This window comes from Homarus americanus, unplaced genomic scaffold (assembly GCF_018991925.1).
Source record: "Homarus americanus isolate GMGI-L3 unplaced genomic scaffold, GMGI_Hamer_2.0 scaffold13846, whole genome shotgun sequence".
Taxonomy (NCBI): Eukaryota; Metazoa; Arthropoda; class Malacostraca; order Decapoda; family Nephropidae; genus Homarus; species Homarus americanus.
The window spans coordinates 1,269,441-1,289,422 of record NW_024757805.1 but is presented as its reverse complement, the minus strand read 5'-3'; the positions used below and the strand labels follow the sequence as shown (position 1 = coordinate 1,289,422).

Sequence of the window (19,982 nt, the reverse complement as noted above, 5' to 3'; positions counted from 1 at the left end):
ATTCCTCATTTATCCCTTTTCCCTGTCTCTCTCATATCTTTTTCCTCCCTCCTTCTCCCCGTCCCTCCCTCCTTCTCTTTTAACCTTCTTTCTTTCCTTCCTCCCACAAATCATCGCAGGTCGACTCTAGGTCCCTCTAGCCCGGGAAGGTGAGTCCGGTGCCACTCGGTGAGACGTAGAAACACAAGGTAATGGGTCAGTTATTTACTCTACCATTCCCGAGCTAGAGGGGCACACAACACCGCCCAGGTAAGTAACGTGTGGAGGGGTGATGAGGGGAGGAAGGGGGTGGGGGGGGGTTATGAAAGAAGCATAAGGGGTTGCACACGGCAGAGATTCTCACCCCTCCCTACACACAACCCGGGGAAAAGCAGAACAGGAAACACGGAGGAACCAACACAAACACTCTCTCTCTCTCTCTCTCTCTCTCTCTCTCTCTCTCTCTCTCTCTCTCTCTAGGTCCACCTTGCCCCGTCACTTTGTCCGTAATTTGAAATGTCGGTATATATCGGGTTAGTCTTTGTCTGTTTCCGTTATCAGTGTGTCCGCACAATCATTATTTTTCTCTGTCTCCATTTATGTCTGTTTTTGTCGTTTCCACCACTTCCTTGTTTCTTTTCAATCCTTCCCAGGTCTGTTCACCCCGGCTAGAGTCCTCATACACTTCCATACGTTTGGGTTTTAAGGGAAAGACCGAAGAACAGACTCAGAGGAGAAGAGGAGGAGATAATCAGAGAAAAAGAATAAATATTATAAACGGGAGAATGGGAAAAGACGCCGCGAGTTTTTCCTTTAGAGGATAAAAAAAAAATATTGATTTGCATTTGTATCGTTACCTAAGAGCAGAGAGAGGAGTGACAACAATTTAAAAAGCGAAATCAAATAGCCAGGATTATCGCACCTCACGCACCTCATTCCCCGAGGACCAGCGTGGAGATGCGGCAAGATGCTGCACTAAATACAACAGAACGATAAAAAAAAAGGTAAAATAGAAAACTGTCCATTCACAAATCAGCCCCAACAATGGCATCAACGTGTGCGAAGATTCCCTCAAGTTCTCCTCAATGAGTGGAGCTCCTCAGTCAAGTCATCCAGCCAGTCTGTCCAGCGTCCTCAACACAAACACAACCACCATCTCCGCCTCCTCCTCAAAGACCCATCAACCTAATCCCTCCTGGTGCCTGGCGCTGCGTCTTTGTTTGGCCGCCGCACACTGTTTACCAGACTCACACCGGGTTGTGTTGACGGTACCGGTACTGCCACGACAGCGACCCCACGACGGTGACAGCCATTACTAAATGATGATGACGACTCAATGCCGATGATGACGACTTCACTTCGAGGACCAATAACGACAACGACGCCATAACGACGATTTTCACGCCGCCGACATGACCACAACGACGACCATAAAATTAAATGGAATTAAGAGGACAGCGCAGTGACACACGATAAAAAAAAATACAGAGAGGGACAACACCGCAGCGTGCAGGGAGAGACACATGTGAGATGGTCCCTGTTAGTGAATTCCGAGACCTGAAGGTGATGTTGTGGTTGAGTGTGGAGGAGGGGGGGGGGGAGCCACCGGCGACGTACACACACACACACACAATTTCCTGGATACAAACCATAAGAAACATCATCATATATCCACTCAAGACGTTCTCCTCTGCAGCGAAATAACACTTTGTTTTAGATAACCAGTGAAAGAGATTATCGATTAAGCTAGACTGCTATGGGAGTGTTTCGTACATCAACTAATAGCGTTTTTTACTATGCGAATCACCCAAAATTACAAACACCTACACTCTATGTCTGTATTGTGTGTGTGTGTGTGTGTGTGTGTGTGTGGGTGGGTGGGTGTGTGTGTGTGTTTGTGTGTGTGTGTGTACAAGTCGCTACAAATATTCGCCTAACTCTCCTTACAATAGACTACAGGTTACTACAGTACATCATAGTTCTACATATAACACGTCACCCATTGCATTAAATCACGATCAACTGTCCCAAACATCTCTACGTCTTCCTGTGGCCAAAATACCACAACAGCGGACGACGAAAACGAAAGAAAATCCCGTGGAAAGTTGAGGGAAATCATCCTCTGACAATGGACGTCTCCAAACCTGTTGACACTTCTCACACATCTACTGTTGACCCGCGAGCAATTAGGCGCATGCAGAATTAATGCGACCAATGAAATGTGCAATTGACGGGCGGGAGGGATGGCGCCTCTCACCTCAGCTGGCACAGGTGAGAGAGAGAGAGAGAGAGAGAGAGAGAGAGAGAGAGAGAGAGAGAGAGAGAGAGAGAGATAAACGTTAAAGCCATGTTTGCAAGCAAGCTTTGATAACCTCTCATTGAGTTACGAAAAACCGTAAAATTATATATATATATTTTTTTTTCCGCTGTGATACATTTAATTACGTTTCGATGCGGTACAACACTTATGAACGAACGAGACTTTACATAATAATCTATAACTTAAAACATATAATTTAGGTAATATGTTTGTCATCCATGTACAGCTGGGGGTGTACGGCCCGGCAGGAACACACTTCACGACGGTGGGCAGAGATCGAGGTGAACTACAGTATTAACCACAGCTTGTTCTTGCTTCGCCACGCCTCGCCGCTATGTACAGAGAACCTGTTATTGCTCCGCCATTTATGCAAATCGTAATAGGAATACTGGGATGAGTATGACACTAATTTGCATCTACGTTATTCTGAAAGGAGCATATCCGTGGGCGGTGGTCGCTTAGTTATGGGCGGGGCAGGTGATGTGGGTGGGTGGGTGGTGGTGGTACAGGTGAGTGGTGGAATAGGGTCAGGCAGGTGGGTGATGGTGCAGACAGGTGATGGACGAGATAAAGGTTGTCCAGGTGTGCCATGGAAGAGTAATTAAATACAGGTGAAAAATGCAATCAGTGTATGAGTTTGATTGGGGGTGGGGGTGACGTGTGTGCCTTGTAAAGAACTTAACGATAAAACAGACAAACAGACGGATAGAATGAGAAACAGACAGACAACGAGACAGACAGGGAGAGGGGTTGAGGGGGAGGGGGGTACTATGAGGGCCCTTAAGACTGGCCAAGGAGGGGAGAGGAGAGGGTAGGACTGATGGGTCATCCACCTGCACAGTTATTTCAACACACTGATGGAGAGCCTGTCATAAACCTCCTCCCTCCTCCTACCCCTCCTCCTTCTCTTCCCGCGCCCACGCCTTCTGTTTGTTCCTGCTGAAAATACGCCCACATCTCCCCTCTCACGCTTTAGTATGTTTCTTCTACATACATACATACATACATACATACATACATACATACATACAATGACGTAAGATCGAGTTTGGAGACACATGGAGTAATAAAGCCGTAAACCACACACTTACGTCTTAGTTTACTCCAAAAAGACTTAAAAAATATAACATAGTAGAGTTGAGGTGAAAAATTTAATCCTTGGTTCACCTTCACGAGATAAATTTACAAAAAAAAGAAGAAATATTGAAATATAAAGTAATTGAAAAGTAATTGAAGTCGAGAAATTCTGAAAACACTTATTATTTTTATTATGATTATTGTTGTTGTTGTTTTTGTTGTTATTGTTGTTGTTATTGTCGTTGTTATCTTTATTCTGTGTTTATTTACAAGCACGAAGACATCTTTCACGGTGTCTCGGGTATCAAGGTCCAGGAATAGTGAGGGAGGGGGAGGAGGGACGCTTGCATGTGTGTGCTTGCGGGCGGGCGGGCGGGCGGGCGGGCGGGCGGGCGGGCGCATCGTGGTGGGCGTGGGAGACAAATTAATAGACGTGCGGTATGTACCAATTACTAGCGGTTCGGGGTAAGTTGCAGTCCGGGTGTAAGCTGCTTGTACCAGTCCAGAGTCGAGATTCACAAAGATCAGGTTCGATAATTCTGTCCCTTAAGTAGTACTAAGTGAAGCTATCTAGTTAAAGCAGAGTCTCGGTGTAACTCTGCTTCTAATTTATCAGGATTTCAGTATTGGTGTTGTAGCTTATGAGAGACACTGAGTTGAATTTATTTTTCTTTACTTACGGGGGAAAAAACATCAATGTTGGTGTCTTGCAGAATATCGAGTCTTGTACATATGGCATCTTTCCTTCATCAAACATTAAATTATTATACAAATCTTTTTTGTAATTTACTCCCACGTTCATATTAAAAAATAAAATCCCGATACTTTTTTCAAAATCGTGATGACTCGATTAATTTTAAGTAATGATGTTAAGAGATAAATAAATGTCCCATGAACGTGATTTAAAAATAATAACAAATAATATTCCCCCACACATGAAGTTTCCTCCCAGTCATCATTATTCTAATCAGTCACATAGAGATTACAATCACCAAACCGTCAAATCCCGCTTATTTCACTTTAAAGTTAACCATCATAAGGCTAACCTACCCTAACCTAACCACCCTGATACTAACCTAACCTAACCTAACCTAACCTCACCTAACCTCACCTAACCTAACCTAACCTCACCTAACCTTACCACATCAGTTACGTTGGGTTGTTTAATCATCAGGTGAAATTAAGCTGGGGTGTCTGATCCCAGGAGTCAGACTGTCTCCCCTGGCCTCCTCCTGCACAAGGTTCCCGCCACCGCCGCCGCTCGAGATCCTTAATAACAACGACACCAAAAGTTTCCACATGCTGAGGTTTTGACCCTTCCCTAGAAACTCATTCAGCCGCGAAGAATGTGTACCCAATTTCCCGCCGCTTCAGTGAGCTGCTTCACAATGTGTCTGTGTAAAATCCGTCGACCAAACATTCAACATATGGTCCCGTGAGCTGCCTTTCAGTCCCTCACCCCTCCCTCCCTCCCTCCCTCCCTCCTAACTCTCCCCTTACTCTCTCACTCTCTCTCTTTCTCTCTTCTTCCCTACTCTCTGTTTATCTTTTTCTTCCCGCCCTAACCCCCCTCCCCTTTCTCCCCTTTTAAAACCAGACCATCTTTTCACTCGCCCGGCTTCTGTGTATCTAAGGGACACGTGTAAAAATGTTGATTGACTGCTTAGGCTGTCAGCGGTTTGTCGTTTGTGGGGGCACACTGTTAGTAAATGGGGAGGGTAAGGCGGGGGGAGGGTCAGGGTAAGAAGGGGAGAAGAAGGAGGAAGAGGGTGTGGGATGGTAAGTACGAGCAAGAGGACGGAGGAGCGAGGAGGAGGATGTGAGTTTGTTTATCATGGAAGGATCCTCGACGTGTAGTATAAAATGGTTGAGTAACATCAGCAGCGAACATCATCGAGTAAATTATTGACGAGATTAATTACACTTCAGGACGGCGGCAATTACACAACCGATAAAAAATCAAGACTAGTTAGTGCCTTGTGTCCCGCAGAGGTCCCCGGGGCAGACAGCGCCAGCAGGACGCCCCGCGGGGCAGCCTAGGGCAGGGGCAGAGGAGGGGTCACCAACAATGGCCCCTTTCACGCCCTGACAACCTGTGGGAACCCTGACCAGGGTAGCCACGGCGACCCCCCAGTCCAGGCCTCCGAAGGGGATGACTGGTGATGGTGCAGCACCGTCGTCGTGTGGCCGCCCCCCCGCCCCTACCTCCTACCTACCCCACATTTGTATTCCCCCAACACCGTCCCAACAGGTGATACCGCGTTGCGCTTGACAGTGAAAAAAAGGAAGAGAAAAAAGAATCCAAATTAATATCATCCACGCTGAGTCCAGTAGCAAAGGGCGGGGTTCCCAGCCTGCCCCCCGTGACGTCATGACGCCGAGGACCAATGAGCGGAGAGCGAGGTGTGAGGGCTCAGTAGGGGCGCCGCGGACCCCTACAGCGTCACACAGTAGCTTTTGTTGCGGGCTCCGGGAGGCTGACGCCCGATGAACGACTCACATTATACAAACTGGCTATTTCGATGACTCCGACGGGTTAACAGCCGTTCAGGAGGGCGGAGTGAGGAGACAGACGGAGTGAAGTGAGGGAGGGGCGCTGTGAGAGGAGGGGGAGGGGCGCTGAGAGGAGGGGAGGCTGTGAGGAGGGGGGCGCTGTGAGAGGAGGGGGCGCTGCGGACTGTGGTGAAGTTGGGGAGACGGAATGGGCTGTGAAAGAGGGGTGAGGGAGTGGAGGGGAGGGGTGAGGGAGTGGAAGGGAGGGGTGAGGGAGTTGAGCTCTGAACTTGAACTTGCCTTACCATCCATGGGTGATTGGTGGTGGTAAGAGCTGATGATGAGCGACGCTGATAGGTAGTGGTGGTAGTGATGATGGCAAGTGGTGGTGATAGTGATAGTGGTGGTGATAGTGATAGTGGTGGTAGTGGTGATAGATTGTGATGGTGTTAACGGCCGGCAAGTAAGTTACCTCATCCGGAGACAATTGAAGTTCCAGAGGGGAAGAAATGGGTGAACGGAAATGGCGGAGATTGAACGAAATTACCGTCCACTACACGTTCACCAGCGCCCTCTGACAACACATACAGGGACCACTCGACAACCTCAGCTTGAGAGAGAGAGAGAGAGAGAGAGAGAGAGAGAGAGAGAGAGATGCTGAAGATAAAAACTAAGAGGAAATATGAAAGAAAAAAAGGGAAAACAGAAGAGAAAATAAATAATAAATTAAACCACAAAATATTAAACTTAAAACACAAAAAAACGCAGCTTAATAAACAACAACAACAAAAAAACAAAAACATCCTAATTCAGGCCCCTTCCCTCTAGTCCTCCTGACTTGGACAAATTATATCCACGCTTCGCTCCGCCAGAGTGCGCTCAAGTGAGTGGGTAATCGGGCGAGCACTGGGGCGGGGCAGGGGGCGCCCACCCAGGGGGATTATCACACCTCCACCACACCACTACCTGTTATTCCTACACTCTCCCTACACCACTACCCCTCCCACACTATCACCTACCTCCCCCACACCGCCCTCAAGACAGCCACACCTAATGTTTCTCGTTAATATAGATTGTAGCATAATATACCTTCGAATTTACTGTCAATTTGCACTAAGAAGCCAAAAAAAGCCCCCTCCCCCTCCCACACACACAGATAAAACACAAGTCCTTACACGGGAAACGAAAAATAAAACTGTAAAAGAACAAGGTCATGCAGTAAAGTACTCCAGGACAGTCAACCATCACAGAGGCATTTCCCACACTTCATGATGGCGTGATGCAGCTCTTACTACCAGCGAGGTCGACTTGTGCAATGTATGATGATGATGATGATCATGATGATGATGATGATGATGATGATAATGATTCAGACGTAAAAAAATTAAATTGAACTAAAAAACAAGAGAGGTATGAGAGAAAACCCGGGACGTTCCGACATAGCGAGACGTTTATTACCACATCTCGGCATGACGGAGACCTCACCTCATGATGGCCACCTCTCGCTCCATGATTCAATTTCCCATTATGGTTCCTCCTCAAGGTGGTCGTCCAAGGCAGCGTCCGACTGTGGTCTTAGGGGAGGAGGTCCTAATGTAGTCCCTTCCGAGGCGAGGTTTGATACAGCTTCTTTTTAACATGAGTATAAAAAGTTTATTTCCTGTGATTTTTGTATTTCCTTAACTGATTATTTCTTTTTTTAAGAAATTAATTTACTTTCGAGGAGTCAAGATCTCTTTCTACAGGTACCAAGTAACGATATACCAGGTAATGAAGCACCAAGTAACGATATACCGGGTAACGAAGCACCAAGTAACGATATACCAGGTAATGAAGCACCAAGTGACGATATACCAGGTAATGAAGCACCAAGTAACGATATACCGAGTAACGAAGCACCAAGTAACGATATACCGGGTAACGAAGCACCAAGTAACGATATACCAGGTAATGAAGCACCAAGTGACGATATACCAGGTAATGAAGCACCAAGTAACGATATACCGAGTAACGAAGCACTAAGTAACGATATACCAGGTAACGAAGCACCAAGTAACGATATACCAGGTAGTGAAGCACCAAGTAACGATATACCAGGTAAATAATCAAGTAACGATATACCAGGTAACTAAGCATCAAGTAACGAAATACCAGGTAACGACAAACCAAGGGTAACGAAAGGGCCAGCAATGACACCAAATTGGCCAGGGAAGCACCAGCTAATGAACATAAATACAGAGATTTAGAAGCATATTAAAGTGACAAGCGACGATGTTCTCGAGTTAATAAGACGAGGGTGAGAAAGTACCGTGTCCCCCCCCCCCTTCCCTTACCTCCCCCTCCTTCTACTCATTACCACCTGAGCGCAAGGTACTGAGGCAGGTATAAGTTCACCCAGCCAGGTAATTCAACACCTTCCTTGTGCCGGCCAGGTAGGTAGGTAGGTAGGTAAGGTGGCCAGGTAGATAGGTTTCGTCTCCCTTATATAGGAAACTGTGAGAGAGAGAGAGAGAGAGAGAGAGAGAGAGAGATCCAAACCTCCAAAAGAAGTTCCATATCTTTATAAAGGATCTTCAAAACTCCTACAAAAAATAATTCACTTTTATAAACGAATTTCAACCCATAATTAACAGAAAATACACCTTGAACCTTATAATGGCGTTTTAAACCTTTATAAAAACAATCTGAATCCTTAAGAAGTTTATAAAGACAATCTGAACCTTTATAACCCAGCTCATAGTCCTCTATAAAGGAGTGGGTGGGTGGACAGGATGTGAGAACCTGTAATAATGACTCAAATTGACTGTCTTTATTATGTTTATACTCTCTCTCTCTCTCTCTCTCTCTCTCTCTCTCTCTCTCTCTCTCTCTCTCTCTCTCTCTATGAAGCAGAAAAGGAAAAGACGAGGTGTGTGGGGAAGTCAGTAGTGACGTAATATCAGCTGCACACACACACACACACACACACACAGAGTCGTTCCCTCCGCTTAGTAATGCCCAGAGGCTACACACTTTCTGATTGCCAGTCAGTCGACCACTCACCCCCCCCATCCCTCACTCACCTCCAGACTGTGGGAAGACTGCCTGGTGTCTAGCTAAGACTGTGTAGACTGTCTATAATATGACATACTGTATGACTGGTAAATTACAGTCAAGAAACAAATACGAGTTAATTATAATACATTACACCTCACGATCATAATACAATAACCTAATCATTAACAATCAGAGCAAAAACAAAAAATTATTACCCAACAATCACAAGTTAATCAGACAATCAGAATATAAACAATTCCCAATCCAAATAATTACCAATCAGAACAAAAACATCACACAATCAGAATATGTGAGTTAAACGCTCCAATATGTCGCTCAAAAGTAGTGGGTGGAAAAGGCGAGCTATATTGTTGAGTTAATTAAGGAAAATGCAAAAAAAATTATGATAATTTCTTCCATTTCCACGATGAAAGAATCCTAATCGCTAATTTACATACCAAGTGTAAATGGTTATTATTGTTTTTAGACTAATTACAGGTACAGGTACAGGTAGAGAGGAAGGTACAGGGATAATGTAGGGGTACAGGTGAGAGGTACAGTTAAGAGGGATGATGAAGGGGCATAGGTGAGGCATACAGGTACAGGTAGAGAGGAAGGTACAGGTATAATTTAGGACAGGTGAGACATACAGGTACAGGTAGAGAGGAAGGTACAGGTATAATTTAGGACAGGTGAGACATACAGGTACAGGTAGAGAGGAAGGTACAGGTATAATTTAGGACAGGTGAGACATACAGGTACAGGTAGAGAGGAAGGTACAGGTATAATTTAGGACAGGTGAGACATACAAGTAACATCATATACAGAAAACAACACAGACGACGCGGCTTAATATAAAAACCAGAAAAAAACAACAGAATGTAAAACTAAACAGATTAATCATAAATAAAAGACCTGATGGCTTTTTCCCCTCTTCCAATCTAAGTTGTAAAATATCATGTGTAATAACCCAGTTTGTGGCGCGGTTAAAATTTGTTGATTAAAATCGACTGTTCCGATTTGATCTGTGTGTTAGAGGATACCGGTAATTATAACACCTGTTGCTGGTGTAGATGTAATTAGATAATTCAACCATATGACTAACCTGGGCGTGACGCTTTAAACCTGTGCAATATTTATTAATTAAAAGTATCATTTGTAGCGCCGTAATAACCTGGTGTGGCGTTAAACAATTAGTCTGGCGGCGAGTATTTATATCTCAGAATATAATGGTGTGAGTGTGTGTGTGGTCAGATAACGATAAGATTTATAATGCAGTCGGGAGGACAATTAAATATTATATTCCTGATAAATAAAAACATAATCGTTGCTATGGTGACAGATAACAACAACAACAACAACAGACATTTTGTTAATTTTCTAATATTTCAAAAATATTATATTGAATAAGTTAATAAATTCACACCGATGTTGTTTATTTATCGTTTTAAAAATGTAAGCAAGATTATTCCCGAAACCACAGCCACACCTAACCTAACCACAGCCACAGCCACAGCACACCTAACCCAACCTAACCTAACCACAGCCACAGCACACCTAACCTAACCTAACCTAACCACGGGCAGTTTACTTTACTGTATTATATAAAGTGATGAAAATCTCTTTGTGTTTATCTATCATTAAGATCTCTCGCAGCATCATAATTGACGGGACAAGGGAAGGGAAGGGGGGGAGGGGTTGGGAGGGGTTGGGGGCGGCGCGGTCGTCTGCTGGTTCGGGTCACGTGATATTTTCTGCCTAATTGGCCAAAGGGTCATCTATGGTTTCGTGGTCCGGAAGTCTGCTGACCGCACCCATCACGCCACACCACGCACAAAGTAGGTCCACCACACCACCGCTGCCCCCTCGCTCGCCTGCGCTCTCACACACGACTCAGCCCGAATACCCGAAACTGCGCTCACCAAAAAAAAAATAACTAAAACTTACTATCCCGAACTGCGCACCCATCCAAACACCGCTTACACACAGATCCTAACCTATCCGTTTACCTCCGCCGCGTACTTCCCGTTGGTCAGAGCCACTTAATACTGCTTGTATAAATTGCCAAGTTATCTGGTAATATAAACACCATTTGGGCTTCACTTCAGAGCTGCATAATGAAGCCAACGTGACCCAAAATTATTCGTTTAAATTACCTGTAGCTTCACTTCACGTCGACCGGGTGTTTTGTTCACGGTGATGACCAGGTTGTTCTAACGTTGTATGGCTGCTCGAGGGTTACCTGGCTGGTCATTTACGCTACCTGGGCGATCATACCTGCTACTCACACACGCAACTGGGCTGTCCATGCACGCTGATCCGGCTTCTCATTCACCCCCACCTGGCTTCGTCTTGTCCCCTCCACCACCGCTTGTCACGTTATCACAAACACAACATTCGTCTCTCTCTCTCTCTCTCTCTCTCTCTCAGCTATAAGGGTTTAGATCAGGAGCCAGCAGTGACCCTCCTCTGTTGTGCTGTCCTTCTCCTACACCAGTGAACCATTACAGTACTTTACCCTCGCCACTCCACACAACACAGCATCATCCACCAACATGTTTACACTACTTAATAATAATAAAGCTTTTATTGCTTCAGTACATCTCTAGTTTAATTTACTCAAAGCATAACTGATGTAGGTCACCAAGACTCTACATGTAACCTGAATGTAAAAGGAAACAATGACGAGGAGGTTTATATGGCTGAGTGTCTCTATAACCTTCAAACATTAATTACATCTCTATATAATTTTCTTAGAGTATTTTTTTGAGTTGTAAATCATATATAACAATCATTAATTTATCTAAAAATGGTGATAACTTTCCATCCCTGGCGGCTGATCAGTACTCAACACAGTCAGTCTTTCCAACATTTAATTGATGTCTTTTATAAATGTATTGTTGTTGTAACCTCTATATAATTATCTTACTGAATTACGAAGTGACCAGAGCAGAGAGGTGGTGGTGGTGGTACTGGTGGCGGTGTTCAGCGTGAGAAAGATCCCACATTTATTACAGCGGCAAAATGTTTGTCCTCTTTCGTCCCCAAAACAATAAAGACCAACCAGCTGGTGACGCAAAAGGCTGCCGCTCTGTTCTAACCTACTGTAAACCACTGCCTGCCTCCCCACCCACCCACCGCTACCACACCCGCTGAAAGTGCCGCCACTGTCTACCACTAAGAGTACCGCTGTTTTCCCACCAACACTGGCGAAAGTACCACCATTGGCCTACCACCATAACCACCCCTCGTCTACCCCCCACCATCACCAGCCTACCCCTGCCCACCGCCATGCCACGACCAGAAGCCTCCACCTAACCGCGGCCCCTCAGAGGTGGTGAGGGTAGTGGTGTGGGCCACCACCACCCTGGCAGCCACCGCAGGGCCCGCTGACCGCACTCTGTCCGCAGTCGCCGCACCCGGGTCACTTGACATTCTCAATGAACTGTTAATACACCTTCCTGTCAAATGGACCCCTGTTGATTCTCCCCGTCCACAACACACACACACACACACACACAAAGAAAAGAAGAAATGCGACACAATGAAAATAGAGAAAACTGGCAAGGGAAATAATAAGTAAAGAATACGAAAAAAACTGATGATAAAGAGTAAGAGGTAGTAGAGAGGAGATAAAATACACGACCCTGAGTCAGCCTATAGCTCTTACCTCCTGACACACACGCACTGCCGGAACAACCTCATCAATTAAGTCATCTTCTCAATATTACTCGGTTCTCGGGGATCTGTAGCCCCCCACCCCCCCTGATTGACAGTAGCCTGCTAGTTAGTTGAAAGTTTTGTAGCGTCACATCACTTACGACAATGAGGCATAAATCAGGCTCTATGAAGCCCATAGCAGCTCCCGTTAACTTGGATATTAGTAAGGTTTGGCGTTACCCTGGCTCATGTGTTGCAAGGGAGACAGTGTGTAAATATTGCGCCAGGAGTAGCAGCAGCGCCACCTGTTGCACCAGTCCAGCAACCCTGTAAGTGCACCTCGCCTCACGCACCCTTCCCACGTAAACTTCTTCCTTCCATTCATTCTGCGACAAACCGATCAGCCAGCCACCCTGTTGTTGTCTCCCCCACACCTCACGCCCACTAAACAATTGCCAGCTTCATTAAATAATTATGAGCTAACAAGAAGCCAGCGTACTGGAAACGTACAGTAAATACGTCAAGAGGCGATGAGGAAGGCAGAGAAAGAGCTGTTGCCCCCGGCAGTGGGTTGGCTGGACCCGCCGCCGGGGAGGTCGTTCGTTCGTCGTGGGGATCTTGCGGTCCACGAACGCCAACAGCGGATTTCACCCACTCGGACGCTTACCGATTTCTTGCTTCACTCCACAGACCCTCAAAGAAAAAAAAAAGATAAATATTTGACTGCAAGCTACTGCAATGAGTGAGGTAGTTTATATAACCTCTAAATATCAAATTAAAGTTGAGTTGATGTGTGGTGGTGGTGGCGAATTCCACCAATATTTACTAAGCCCGTAGCGTCGCCCCGGGCAGTTCCCGCCGACTGTCGCTTAGGGCGGGAAAAGTGCGCGGGCTTTTTATGGCTCCACAACACACCTTTCAGGAAGTCCAGGCTGCAGCCCTTGGCGGAAATATATGCTCTTAAATGTCATCTTTAGCTTCGTTTTCCAATGTTTATCAAGATTGAAATAGCAGAGAAATCGAGCTCACAAGGGTTTGAAACTGAAGGCTCCACTTACTATAAAGATGATGACAACAATGGTGGTTATAGCAATGATGAAATGATGGGTATTATGGCTATGGCGATAGTTTATATATATAAGAAACAGATAATGATACGAATAACAATTGTTTGCTTCCTGTTCCCCCTAGCCACCACGTACACCGAAATCCTCTCCTGAAGGCAACGCTGAGGGTGTTGGAATGCCCCTGCCCGCCCCGTGAGGCTCTACAGCGTCCTCAGCAATGCAGTACAATTATTATTGTGTTGTGTTCCTGCATTCCTGGAGAGAAGGGAATATATATATATATATATATATATATATATATATATATGCATGTGTGTGTGTGTGCGTGTGTGTGAGTATGAGTCCCTATAAACCGGAGGTTATCGCAGATACTAAAAACTTTAAAAAATACACAATACAACACACATTGTAGAAGCCACACTCTTGCAATATCTCCAATGATCTATACCGTCCATGTAATACACCAAGTATACACTTATGTATATTTATCTTCTGTCATGTGTGATATCGCATAAGCAAATTCATGTTACGTGTATATTGGCACACCTGATCTCATGTAAGTACGCATGTGTGTATGGCGCTGGTGGTGAAAACTTCCATCCGTGAGTTCCTTTATCCCAGGTGATGTATGACGTGTTTGTTATGGTTCAGTGAGGGTCGCTGGCAGGTGTCCGGGACGTAGATGACACCTGTCTTGTAATCCCGTATAAGAGCAAAAGTGAGAGGCATCACATTTACTCACCTGCTCCTCCACACGAGAAGAAGAAGAAGAAGAAGTAGAAGAGAAAGATTAAAGATAAGTAGAAAGAGAAATATCAAGAATAATAATAAAAGACGGAGAGAGAGAGAGAGAGAGAGAGAGAGAGAGAGAGAGAGAGAGAGAGAGAGAGAGAGAGAGAGAGAGAGAGAGAGAGAGAGAGAGGTAAAAAAGAGGCTGTAGTGATCTGGGTGGTTATGATGCGTGATTGACAAGGGCGCATCTATTGATTGGCTGGAGGCAGTTGAGCACCGAGGGGAGGAGAGCGCCTCAGGCCAACGATCAGCCCAGAGAGGGGAGACAGGGAGGAAAGAGGGGAGACAGGGAGGAAAGAGGGGAGACAGGGAAGAAAGAGGGGAGACAGGGAGGAAAGAGGGGAGAGGGAGGAAAGAGGGGAGACAGGGAGGAAAGGGGAGACAGGGAGGGAGAGACAGGGAGAGAGGGAGACAGGAGGAAAGAGGGGAGACAGGGAGGAAAGAGGGAGACAGGGAGGAAAGAGGGAGACAGAGGGAGGAAAGAGGGGAGACAGGGAGGAAAGAGGGGAGACAGGGAAGAAAGAGGGAGACAGAGAGGAAGAGGGAGACAGGGGAAAGAGGGGAGGCAGGGAGAAAGGGGAGACAGGGAGGAGGGGAGACAGAGGAAAGAGGGGAGACAGGGGAGGAAAGGAGGGGAGACAGGGAGGAGAGAGGGGAGACAGGGGAGGAAAGAGGGGAGACAGGGAGACAGAGGAAAGAGGGGAGACAGGGGAGGAAAGAGGGGAGACAGAGGAAAGAGGGGAGACAGGAGGAAAGAGGGGAGACAGGGAGGAAAGAGGGAGACAGGGGGGAAAGAGGGGAGACGGGGAAGAAAGAGGGGAGACAGAGGGAAGAGGGGAGACAGGGAGGAAAGAGGGGAGGCAGGGATGAAAGAGGGGAGACAGGGGGGAAAGAGGGGAGCTAGGGAGAAGAGAGACGGGGAGTAAAAATTGACAAGGGAAACGAAGAGGAAAAACAGAGTGAACCAGGAGGATAAAAACAAGAGAGACAACGGAGACTAAATGACAAACACAAACAAACAAACAAACAAAGTTAAATGAAAGAGATAACGAAGAAGAGACGAAATGGAAGGAGGAATGAGAGGTGAAGGAGGGAAAGGAAGTAGAGAACGGACGGGTAGTGAAGGATGGAGTGGGCAGTAGAGGAGGGAGGAGGAATGAGAGGGAATAGGTGGCGAAGGAGGAAGAGGAAGGGAGATAGTGAGAGAAGAACGGAAAGAGGAATAAATAGCGGGGAAGGATGGAATGAAAAGGCAATAATGAGGATGGAAGAGGTAAGGAGAGAGAGAGAGAGAGAGAGAGAGAGAGAGAGAGAGAGAGAGAGAGAGAGAGAGAGAGAGAGAGAGAGAGAGAGGGGGGGAAGAAGGGTCAACAACGCAGGGAAAATAATGAGAAGGAAAAAACAGTGTCCCTGAGAGGATGAGCAAGTAAAGAGTGAAGGTGATTTAGCGAGGAGAGGAAATTAACTTCATAGATATACCAAAATGAACAATACAATGACAGATTAAGACTGAGGCAACACCCCCCACCACCTCTACAGAAAATATCTAAAAGTGTTTGGTTTATCATGAAAAAAAAAAGATCTTTAGAGAGAATAATAATAATGCAACTTAAAATAAATAAAAAAAAATCGATAATATCCGGTTTGAATGCAAGATCCACTAGAATATAAAGCTAAATAAATGGGAAATTTCCTAATCGAAATCTTACTTAAAAATAACTACTCAATATATTTCAGCCATTATCTCAATCAAGTTTAAAATTAACTAACTAACAAAATCAGAATTCAAACTTTCGAAATTTACTAGGTTTAAAAAAAAAATTGCACCCTGTCTTAAAATTAATGTAGACCCTCCCAGACATTGCGGTGTAGGTTCGCCTGTCTGTCTGTCTGTTTCTATAAGCTTCACTGTCTCTTTACCTGTCAATGTTTTTTTTTTAATATTTATGTTTTATTCTTTATTTTTCTCTTTCTTGTTCGTTTTATTTCATATTTTAGAAGTCTGAGAGAGAGAGAGAGAGAGAGAGAGAGAGAGTCTTGACCATTACACTTTCTTGACAGGCTGAAAGAAAGAAAGAAAGAAAGAAAGTAAGAAAGAAAGAAAGAAAGACCACATATCCGTCCATCATATCACACATCACTACATCTTTCTTAATCAAAATACTTGAAAAATCTAATCCATTATAATACATCATTGTTTTCTCTCACTCTCGGGACCAGCAAGATGAGGCCTCAGTCGTTAGGTTGAGAGAGACAGAGAGAAAGAGAAAGAGAGGCAGAGAGAAAGAAAGAGAGAGAGAGAGACGAAGAAGAAAAAAAAAACGGGAGTGTGTGGCAGACAAAGGGCGGTGTGTGAGAGGCGGCGGAAGGCGACACTGCCGCTGATAATGGGCTGCCACGCTGCCACTCCCGTCAGATATAGCGCCTCTCACGCCTACTGTGTGCGCTGGGTTTCGACGCCCAGAAGAGAACAGCGCTGACACCTGCCGCTCTGAAAAGCCTTGGCGTTAACACCTGTTGTGCTGAGACACAGCAGACATGCAGCAGTGCCACAGGTGAGTCAGGTAGCAGTGCCACAGGTGAGTCAGGTAGGGTGAACCAATAAGCAGTGCCACAGGTGAACCAATAAGCAGTGCCACAGGTAAACCAATAAGCAGTGCCACAGGTAAACCAATAAGCAGTGCCACAGGTAAACCAATAAGCAGTGCCACAGGTGAACCAATAAGCAGTGCCACAGGTAAACCAATAAGCAGTGCCACAGCTAAATCACACAACCTTAACTTTTAGCAGCGTCAGACAGCTCAATGAATGCTAATACTAAACGACTAACTCACACACCGAAATAACTCTACCCCGCCCGGCCTGGACACACACGTAACTCATGATTAACATACAATTATCATCTAACATTACCTAATTAACACGGAAAATAACAACAACCAATCATAACGACTTAACAGATGAAAAAAAAAATAAGGTAATTAATTTAACACAGATAGTTAATTAACAAATGAATCAATGGCCATTTACCTTACCCAATTACACGTGTTAACTCTCGCCTTAACAATATCCACTAACATTTACTTTAATGAAATGGCAATAAATCAACTAATTAAATAAGGCTTTATCCTCGTCCTTTTCCTATGTTCAATTAAATCTTCAGTCAAAGATTCTCTCTGTTCACCACCAACCTCGACCCCTCCTCCTCCCCCTCCTCTTCCTTATTTTTTTTACTCCTCTTCCCTGTTTTCTTTTCTCCTCTTACTCATTATCGTCCTCTTACACCCTCTCTTTCCCTTTTCCTCACGGCCTTTGTGTCTTATTTTCGTCCTCTTCTTCCATTCATTCTCCTCTTAGTCATTATCGTCGTATCTGACCTCCCCTGACCTCCCCACCTCCTCTTTCTCCCCCTTACTCATCGTCCTCTACCGTCCCCTCTGACCCAACCTCTCCTTTCTTCCTCCCCAGTCTCCCCTCACCTCCCCCTTCAGTGTTTATCTGCACTACCAAGACACCAAAGAGAGTCATTATTCCCCTCTTTGTTTTGCTCGCCCTCTGTCACTGGAGCGATACAACCCGCCCCGTCACACGCACGCAAGCAACACCCGCGCCCCCCACGCCAAACTCTTCCTTATTCACGGTACTGATAAGAGTGGTTTTCATCGATGGGAACTAAGAGGTGTTTAAGTCCCTCGTGTAGGATGTCACCAGCACCTATTGAACGGGGTGTGTGCAACATTGCATCGCTTAAGTAGTTTTGCCGAGCTCGTGGGAGTGTCTCGTGATGATGTATATACCCTCGACCACCCACCCGACCCGACCCCACCCCCCCACCCACCCCATCCGACCCGACCCCACCCCACCCGACCCCACCCACCCCATCCCCGACCCCACCCCACCCGACCCCACCCCCCCATCCGACCCGCCCCACCCCACCCACCCGCCAGTCCGTTCGTCATTTGCACTGGCGACAGTTATGTTATGTTTCTCTTCATTCCTTAATTTGTGAAGATGTTTTAGCTAAATGTTATAGTCGGATTTGATCGATTAACCACAAATACTTCTCCTCCTTACAAGACTAACCACAAATTCATCCATTCATCCGTCACTACATCTGTAAAACACTTTTTATTCGTTCAAAGTGTTGGCTGAGAGTACATCCACACAGATCCATTAGCCGTCAGTATATCTCCCTCACAGCGTCTTATAATAGGCCTAGGTACTGTACTATAATTTCCGGCGATACAATCACACTCACTATAACGTAAAGGGTACCGGGCGTATAGTACACACACCGCCCCCCGTCAGCCATATCATCGAGCTACTCTATCTGCCACATCGCCCTCCTGTTGCAAAATTATGAGAAAAAAAAAACTTGCGACATCTTACTAGTTGCGGGGCAGATATCGACAGGCCGGAGCGACGTGGCCGGGTGAAACACTGGGCCGTATCTCTGCCGCCAGACGCCACCAGCCGTCAACCTAATATTTGTTCCCTCCCCTGTTCCTCTCTTTTCCTTTTCATTATTTTCACTACACCAATATACCAGAGTTATATCTTAGTTAATAAACATATAAGGTATAATATACACTTTTACGAGGCCTGTTAGAGGGATATAATTATTTACGAACATAAACTTTGCTGTTCTTGTGTGAAGATTGTAGCAGCGGCGGAGGCATCGTGGCTGGTTACGATAAGCACCGCCACTACACACTCGTAGCGTAAAACATATCACACCCAACAAAGGCTTGCCAGAGACCTCTTCTCCCCACCCCCCTCCCGGCCCCATCACGTCCCCCCCTTCAGCGTGGTCTACTCCTCCTCCTTCATTATAACCTCCCGATGTGATTTTTATCAATGAATCAACAATATTGATTCAGTGGTTGAAACAATGAGCCGTCTGGCCGTAGTACGACACGCGACGATACGATAGTTTCCCATCCCGCGTACGATGCATCATTTACTATACTCATGCCTGCAGCGGATGGAATTTTTAATTACAGTAGCATTTTTTCTGCCGTGGAATTTGATGCGAGGTAATGGCGCAGGAATGTTGTAAATTAGAGTTTGGTGTAACTTGCGTATGAGGGAATTTGGCCCCGTCTCTATTGTAAATATGATGTCGATTCCTTCACGCATATTATCTGTGTATTCTGCCCTCATCTTGTACATTCCTCTGAGCCAAACAAGACACAGAATATTGAGTGATACATATTTGGTTTATAATATTAAGGAAGAAAAAACCAGATTATCATACCATACGTTAATTAAAAACTACCTCGTCTAAAAGCTTATCAGAAGCGGCTTGAATAGAACCTGAACACTCTGGCCCACTCGACCATGGAAGCTCATAAACAAAAGCGACCAAGAGGGACTTTTTTTTTGTGTGTCACTGAACTACTTAACTACCTCTACCGAGAGACGCACTAACTACCCTTCCACTCGGCCTCAATGTTATGAAGTTCATAAGAGAAACGAATCACAATGAACGGTTTAAAAAGTCTCTCTCATTAAGTTATTGTATCATCATTAATCATAGTCAGAGCTTTAAGGTTTTC

The 19,982-nt window shown here is 45.5% G+C and overlaps 1 protein-coding gene across 9 annotated transcripts in view; it reads right to left on the bottom strand.

The window, feature by feature from the left end:
* Window positions 1–19,982, bottom strand: part of LOC121857814 (transcription factor AP-2-epsilon-like) — a 161,120-nt gene that overhangs the window by 69,575 nt on the left and 71,563 nt on the right. The window lies entirely within an intron of this gene.